The following is an 8763-nucleotide window of genomic DNA, read 5'->3' on the forward strand; positions in this document are numbered from 1 at the left end:
ACAACCACAGCATGCTGCAAAAAAGGACTAGAAGTAAAAAATGAAAGCTGGCTGCACGAAAGAACGAGCCCTGAACGATAACAGCTGAACCTCCCCTTCAGAGGGACTTTGCGTGGTGTTAAGATGGCGACTGGTTTCTCCAGGCAAACGATAACCATCTCATCCAGGAAGAAAGCAGCCAGCCGGCAGAAACAGTGCCTGGATGAAGATGATGCTGCTGCCCAAAACCCTGGCATCATGTATAGAGGCTGGACATCAGATCATTGTATGGATGGAAGCCACTCGAGGCTTTCATATAGATGAAGCCTGGCTGCAGCAGCGTTCAGGTGTGTGCAGCACTTTGGACATCAGATTACAATGCTAATGTCATCATCATAAAGTTTGCTGACGACACAAATCGTGGGGTTAATCTCCCACAACAAGGAGGAGGCCTACAGGAAGGAGGTCACCCACCTGGAGAGCTGGTGCCAGGAGAATAACCTCCTGCTGATTGACTACAGGAGGAAGCAGCAGAAGGACATCCGTCCACTCTGCATCGGCGGGTCTGAGGTGGAGAGGGTGGACAGTTTTAAATACCTCGGTGTGACCATCACACGGGACCTGTCCTGGTCACTGCACATTCACAGGACTGTGAAGAAGGCCAGGCAGCGTCTGTTCCACCTCAGAGACTTCAGGCTCCCCCTCAAGGTGCTCAGGAACTTCTACACCTGCACCACTGAGAGCATCTTGAGTGGGAGCATCACCACATGGATGGGCAGCTGCACAAAGCAGGACCTCTCGGCCCTCAGGAGGCTCAGCTGAGCGGACGATCAGAACAACTCTACCCGACCTGCAGGACATTTACATCAAACGATGCAGGTCGAGAGCTGAGAAGATCCTCAGGCAGCCCCATCACCCCGGACACTCACTCTTCTCCCTGTTGCCATCAGGCCGTCGGTTCTGCTGCCTGAGAACCAACACTGAGAGGATGAGGAGAAGCTTCTTCCTCCAGGCCATCCGTCTGCTCAACAGTGAGTGTTAATCTGGACAATCCCACTCCCACCTGCACTACATGTAAATACTGTACATTTTTAATTTTATTCTTTTTATAAAGTTTAATTTTACTCATCTTACTTACCTATTTTTTGGTGGCAGGAACAAAGAGAATTCCACTGCACGCTGTGCCGTGTGTGATTGTGTGTGTGACAAATAAACCTATCTTGAATCTTGTATCTTGTATGTCCATAACCCATAGTAAGTGATAAACACAAGCTGCTCCCATCACAATGAAAGTGGGAATGGGAGAACTGGATCCAGATGCACAGAGGCTCAGCTGGTCCAGCTCAATGACTGTAATGCAGACAAATCCAAATGAACAAAAGGCTTACAGGAGGTCGAGCCAGTCAGCGGTCGAAACCAGGGAGGTGATCCAAAAAGGCAAACAAGTCTGGCAGTGGGACAGAAACTAAAGTCCAACGAATGAGCAAAGCTGGAGCCTTGACACACAAACCACATACACACAGTAACATACAGTACATCGGGCAGTGAAGGCTAACGAGGGACGGCTGAAACTAATCAGCATTCCGAAAAGGTGGGAAAAACACAGTGACAGGAAGTGTAAAACAAATTTTGTGAAAGCTTCTAAATAAATTAGAAATTCACTAAAATAAAACCCCAAATTGTGACATTTCTAAAGCAATTTCTGCAGCTTAGCTCAAAGTTCAGGAGTGTCAAGTAAACAAAATCTACACCAAACATCACAACTACTGAAACAAAGACAAGAAAACGTGATGAGGCATAAGGCATCTCACAGGTAAACCGCTGCGTCATGATGAGCCACCACAGCCTGTTAGCTTCTGACAACGTGAAGCTGAACACAAAGAGAAGCCTGCTGATTCCTAAAAAGCAGTCCGTGTTTTTAAACTGACCTGTCAGAGTCAATCAGTGGAAAAAGCTAATAAAAGGTAATAAATACTTTCCTCAGCAGCCCGGACAGGAACTACCATGGTGATGACTGGAGGGAGGATGTGTTTTTCTGCAAACGTGTAGTGAACAGAGCAGCTGCAGACGGACGCCTCGGTGAAAGAGGCTGAAGGGGGAGGACTGTGTGGGCTGCAAAGTGCTGGATCAGGATCTCCTGGGAGGAAAAACTGTGACATGTTTTGGAAAGTCACAGACATGCGAAAACTTTTGAAAAGCACAACCGTGATATCATCCAGACTTGCTGATACCTTCTCAGGAATATCTCTAGAACAATGCTGAGCTTTAACGACACCCAAACTGTCATTCATGCTTTTATTTCATCTCGGCTGGACTGACAAACGTGGCAGAATGTGACAGCAAGAACCCAAAAACAATAAGACGGCAGTTTGCTGGCAGTTTGATGGCTGATTTTAAGATCTTACTTGTTCAGTTGAAAGCCCTTCAGGGCCATGGTCCTTGAACTCATACCTGAACTGCTGTTCCTCAGGCAGGAACCTGCTCGTCTGATGGAAACAGCTGGAAACACCGAGGCTGAAGCACACAGCAACAGAGAGCGACGGAGCTGAAGGAGGACACACAACAGCATGAGGCTGATCTCTGGACGGATTTCATCTCGCTCATCCGCAGAGTCTGGTGACACCCTGACATTTCTGTGTGTGGACACTGAGGCTCAAACACACACCACACAGGCCATACGGGCCATCACAGCATCCAGAACGTTCTGGCTCCAAATATGTTAAGCAGATTTTGAAACAGGGTTACAAACTCTGCACTTCTGTCACATGAAACGGGGTAGACAAAGTGTGTTTCACAGCAGCTTCCTGTCCTGTAGACAAACACTGAAGTGTCAGACTCCACAGAAGACCCAGGAGTTTCCTCAGACTGCTGCTCGCTGGACTTTAGGAGGATATAATGCATTTGTTGGGGACTATTTTTAGGAGCGTATGAATCCTCACTTGGTGACAACATGCTATTTTTAGGATTTGTGTACACGCACTCAACCTTTCCATATTTAACTCATGCTTGCTGTCACAACAAAAACACGTCCACGTGCTCGAGTCACTCAGCTGCAGAGAAATGTTGTCACAAACTGGAAGCGAAACTGACATGGATCAGTTTTTGGACAACAGTGAGGCCGTAGAGCAGCGAGCGGGAGGCTAAACGAGACACTTTCACTGTGTTGTTACGAGGTTTGAGGCTGAACATGAGGAGGAAAGTACAGAAGCTCACTGGACGTAACCTGATTTACTGTTCTGTGTCCAGCACTTTCCTGAGTGCTGGAGCTCCCGTCACCATGGAGATAGCAGCTTCTGAGCTGCGTTCAGCCTCTCAGCTGAACCAAAGTGTCAGCCCCACAGGAACACACTGCAGCGAGTGTTGTGTTGCACTGTGTGAGTCCCTCCACTCGCTTTGTGAGGCGAACGACCAACAAATGTAAAGTGAAATGTCATCTCAACAACAACAACAACAACAACAACACACACACACACTCGTGTCCTGTGAATGTACCTCAGCAGTCGGCGATCTCCGCAAATCCTTCAGTTTGGTTCCATTTCCTTATAACGGTGGAACACAAAGCAACAGACGGTGTGGACAGAACAACTCAAATCAAACTTCTTTGTGTCGCCTGCTGATGTGGCAGACTGAGGGGAACAAAGACGATCACAAACACTGAACTGAATCATGAATAACAGAAGTGAAAGGCTGCTGCTACACAGCTCAGTTGGACAGGCTCGAGATGTGATGGACACGCTCATCTGCCTGCAGCAGCAAAGAAAATCGGGGTGCAAGTTTGTGACAAAATTGAATTTGTCCTGAGTTTCAGTTGAGCGACTTTGTTGTATCAAACCGTGTCAGGCTGACAGCAGAGAGAACCAGGAAATTATTCTTAAAACGGTGAGCTGCATGCAGAGCCATTCAGCACGAGGACCCAAACCAAACCTGCCACAGTCTGTTTGTGGCTTCTGAAATGTCTGCTGCACTTTCCGTTTTCTGTCGAGTCGATGAGTGCAGGAGGAGTGAGGAGACAGATGTGAAATCTCCATTGATGAGTGTCAGATGAGAAAATGTGGTCTGCTGCCATCCTCTGCACACTGTGATAACAGAACATACGTTTTTCAAGTGTTTTCAAGGTGAGAGTCCAGGGGCCTCGTTTCTCATATGTTTCTCCTCAAGCAGATGACCACATCTCCAGGTTATATAAGACCCCCACCCATCCATCAGTGAGGAGGCTCCACAGTGTGATGCACCTCTTTCAGTTAATCCCTCACATGTGCTTCTGTTAGAAGAACTTTGCATATTTAACTGTCCGTTAGGTCAGGGATACAATTTGGACATCAGACAGTGCAGAGTGGGTGGTACAACATTAATAATTAATAATTAAGCTGTGCTAGATGTTCAAAACACATCACAAAGTGCCATAAATGACACATAAATGACACGTGGCTGCAGTTTGAAAATGAAGCTGAATGTGCAGTAGACAGTTTGCAACTTTGTCACTCACCTTCCTGTGTGGAGCTCAGACGTCTCAGGTGTTCCTGTGTGGAGCTCAGACGTTCCTGGGTGGAGCTCAGACGTCTCAGGTGTTCCTGTGTGGAGCTCTGACGTTCCTGGGTGGAGCTCAGATGTCTCAGATGTTCCTGGGTGGAGCTCAGACGTTCCTGTGTGGAGCTCAGACATTCCTGTGTGGAGCTCAGACGTCTCAGGTGTTCCTGTGTGGAGCTCAGACGTTCCTGGGTGGAGCTCAGATGTCTCAGATGTTCCTGGGTGGAGCTCAGACGTTCCTGGGTGGAGCTCAGACGTCTCAGATGTTCCTGGTTGGAGCTCAGATGTCTCAGATGTTCCTGGGTGGAGCTCAGACGTTCCTGTGTGGAGCTCAGATGTCTCAGATGTTCCTGGGTGGAGCTCTGACGTTCCTGGGTGGAGCTCAGATGTCTCAGATGTTCCTGGGTGGAGCTCAGACGTTCCTGGGTGGAGCTCAGACGTCTCAGATGTTCCTGGGTGGAGCTCAGATGTCTCAGATGTTCCTGGGTGGAGCTCAGATGTTCCTGGGTGGAGCTCAGATGTTCCTGGGTGGAGCTCAGATGTCTCAGATGTTCCTGGGTGGAGCTCAGACGTTCCTGGGTGGAGCTCAGACGTCTCAGATGTTCCTGGGTGGAGCTCAGATGTCTCAGATGTTCCTGGGTGGAGCTCAGATGTTCCTGGGTGGAGCTCAGACGTTCCTGGGTGGAGCTCAGATGATGTTCCTGCAGGTGTGTGTTTGTCAGTGTGTGAGGTGGACACAGAGAGTAGCGTGCCAACAGAGGAGATGAAGATGATGAAGATGTTAGCTGAGAAGAGGGATGGGCGATGACAGATCAGGAGCACAAATCAGTTGATGAATTAATTATTTCTGTGTGTTTCAGTTTTATTTTATCCTCTAATTTAAATATATCACTCAGTTTACACCAGCATTCATTAGAAATGTGCAAATCCAATAAAACGTGTTGTTTTAGGCTCTGAAACTCGTGTTAATTGCGATTGTTTCTCAGAGAATCTCATCAGAGTTCTGATGTTTTGGGGAACGTCTCTTAAAGGAACGGTCACGTTCAAGAGAACCTCACAGCTTTGACTTTTGAAGAGCGTCGTGCTTCAGGTTCAAGTCGATTCTCACTTCCGCCTGAACAAGCGACGCTCAGCCCGTTTCTCTCTGCGTTCTGCCTGGGTGAAAATAATGTGCAGAATGAGCTGCAGATGGATGAGCTGGAAGAGTGGAGGAAAGTGGGAATTTCACAATGTGACAGTTTAATCTCACAGAGGGAATGAAGAAAAATGGCTGCCAAAGAGATAAAAGATGAAGAAAATGTTTGGACTTAAACTATGAGGTCAGTCTGAGTTTCTGTAGCTTTCAGTAGGTTCAATTTAAGACTTTTTACAAACACATTTCACATCAATACTGGCCAAAAGGAGTATGAAGGAAAACTCGAGTCTCTCTGCCCAAATGAAATGAAATAACTTACAACCTGCACATGTAAACACACCGAGAGGGGGCCGATTCTCTTGGAGTACCTCTCATAAAATCCATAAACTCAAAGTGGAAACCTGATCGTTCCATTCATGCTGACCACAAACACTGCGATTAACAGCTCAGCTCTGGGGATAACAAATCCACTCAGGGAAAAACACAGACGTGGAGTCTGGTGTCGGTTTCCACAAGTTCACCGCAAAGGGAATCTCTGAGGGCTTTACATCGACGTGATTGAACATAAACAAGAGTCAGTAACAAAATAAAACGATCGGCTGATTGATCGTCTCTCCCACTGAGCGCTACAGACAACTCCAACATCTCTGCTGCATCTCTTACATCATTTTAATGTCAGTTCAAATGGTTCTGCTGAATCGTTTAGCGAGACATAACGAGATGCATGGCGTCGTGACAGACGCTCCCGCTGCAGGAGCCTGCAGACCAATAAAAATGCCTTTCAGGTGGGATATCTCATCCCGGCAGCTTGGCGATATCCTGCACAACGAGCTCCCAGATGAGGATGGTCATTGTGTCGAGTGGGAAAAAAATCTCGAGGTATCAAAACGGACTGCAAAAAAAAGAAAAAGAAGAAAATATCACATTCTGACAGGTAGCAAATCCAACAATGGAGGACAATAAAAGAGATAATCAAGTTTTTCTTGCATTTTAAGCACCTGGCAGTCCCTGTGTCAGAGCCTTCCAGCCCAGTCATCCTGAGATCACCATGGTAACCAGCAGGGCCTGGTTTCAGCTCACAGCTTCAGGTCAGAGGGGACGGTGGAGGTACGACGAAAAAGAGCAGTGATGGCTGAAAAGGTGCTGACACAAAGCCCGGCAGCAGAAGTTAGAGCCAGTTCAGCTTCGTTCAAGCTTCCAGACGACAGCAGGACAACAGCAGGACAACAAAACAGCTGACGAAAAGCTCGAGACTCAGCCGTAAGTCTGGTCTGTTTTAAGACAACAAAACCACATTTCACATCATTTGGTCATGTGTCCCGGTGGACGACCAACCTCACGACACCCTGACAGAAAGACGAGTGTATCATTTGCTCTGCAGCCTTTTCGTCAGATGCTTCTTACCTTGCAGTGACTTTCTTTTTTGTCTTTGATTTTTCTGTATTTTATTGTTACTTTATAGTACCTTATCACTGAAGACAAATCCTCGTATGTAGCGGACCGACATCCACGGTCTGCTACAGAACATCTCTGGTGTCCACCTGTTGGTTCCATTAGAACCGTCCTCCTTATCAGAGCAGCACTGAGATTTCCTGCTGTGACCATGTCTGTGAACAGACCGTCAGTCTGCTGTCCCAGGACGTTTCCCCTCTTCCTAATGTGCTTCAGTGAAGTGGCATTTGAGTCACACTGTTGAATCTGAATCAGTTGTGGATGGAATTTAGTGTTGGAAAGCTCTCACAGATTTCAGCCTCGGTGTGCAGGCAGCGATAAGCTGCTCAGGTGTAACGACTCGTCTAAAATCAGACCCGGAGGCTCAGCGCCGAGGCAAACAGAGGGATAACTCAGGAACACAGCGGACCTCAAATGCCTCGTCTCCAAATAGCTCCGGGAACCTCGTGGATTTGTTTGACTCTATTGTGTGAGACTTTACATCATCATCCTTCACATTTTGGCAACTTTGTTCCGGTGGTAAAGTCACTGAAGTGAAGCTCCCACACAGGAAACGAGTGCGTGTCCTGAAACCTTTTCTTCTTCTCCATGTGCAGTCTATTTGAGACACAATTTGGATTCGGGGTCGTACGCAGGGAAAGCTGAACCTCGATGCAGAGTCAAAAGCAAGAATGCGAGGCAGAGGTCCAAACAAATTGTCTTTTATTATTTAAGGCAAAAATCAAAAAGGCACACACTCACTGTAGCAGGTGATCAAAGAAAAACTGCAGCAAAAACACCTGAGACAGAACAAAAGAGGGCATGAAAAAGGGAGACCATGAAAATCCTGGCATGGAACTAAAGACAATATAACGATCCAACAAAGAGGGAAGACAAGGACTAAATAGACAAGACAACGAGACACAGGTGAAACACATTAGGAGGAAGAAAGCAATCAGGATAACCAAAAGCAAAGCTACAAGAAACAGAGACACACAGGGGAAGTGACGCTTTCAAAATAAAACAGGACATAACAAAAACCTGGAACATAACACATGGAAACACATGACAAGACAAGACAACTTTATTTGTACAGCCTGTTTGTACAAGCAGTTTGTCTCAAAGGGCTTAACATAACATCACAGCAACATCCTCTGCCCTTCGACCCTCACATCGACTGAGGAAAAACTCCCAGAAGAACCTTTAACAGGAAACACTGGGAGAAAGCTCAGGGTGAGCAGCAGAGGAGGGATCCCTCACCCAGGACGGGCAGACGTGCAGTGGATGTTGTACAGGCAGGAGAGCAGTTAGCAACATGAGAACAACATTACTAAAAAGACAAATAAAACAAAATCTCAACATAAAGAGCAGCAGCAGCTGAAATCCTGGCCCGCAGTTATTTATCATGATTCATGTGGGATTACGTGTCAGCCGTTGGTCTCAGCGTCACCAGATCCCACCAAAACCACCGCGAACGCGCTGGGTCAGAGAAACACGCTTAAATCAGGCCTCCACCATCACACACTCGTGATCGTGTTGGCCTCCACTTCGAACAGCTTCAGACCGCTTCAAGCTGGAGTTGGTTCGATTCTTGCTCGGAGCTTGTCGGATTGGGACTGGATCTGGTGCAGGTCCCAGTGGACCACCAGCTTATTAAACACTTTGCAACATGTATCTTCTGAAAAGTGCAA

This window comes from Scatophagus argus, chromosome 7 (genome assembly GCF_020382885.2).
Source record: "Scatophagus argus isolate fScaArg1 chromosome 7, fScaArg1.pri, whole genome shotgun sequence".
Lineage (NCBI taxonomy): Eukaryota > Metazoa > Chordata > Actinopteri > Scatophagidae > Scatophagus > Scatophagus argus.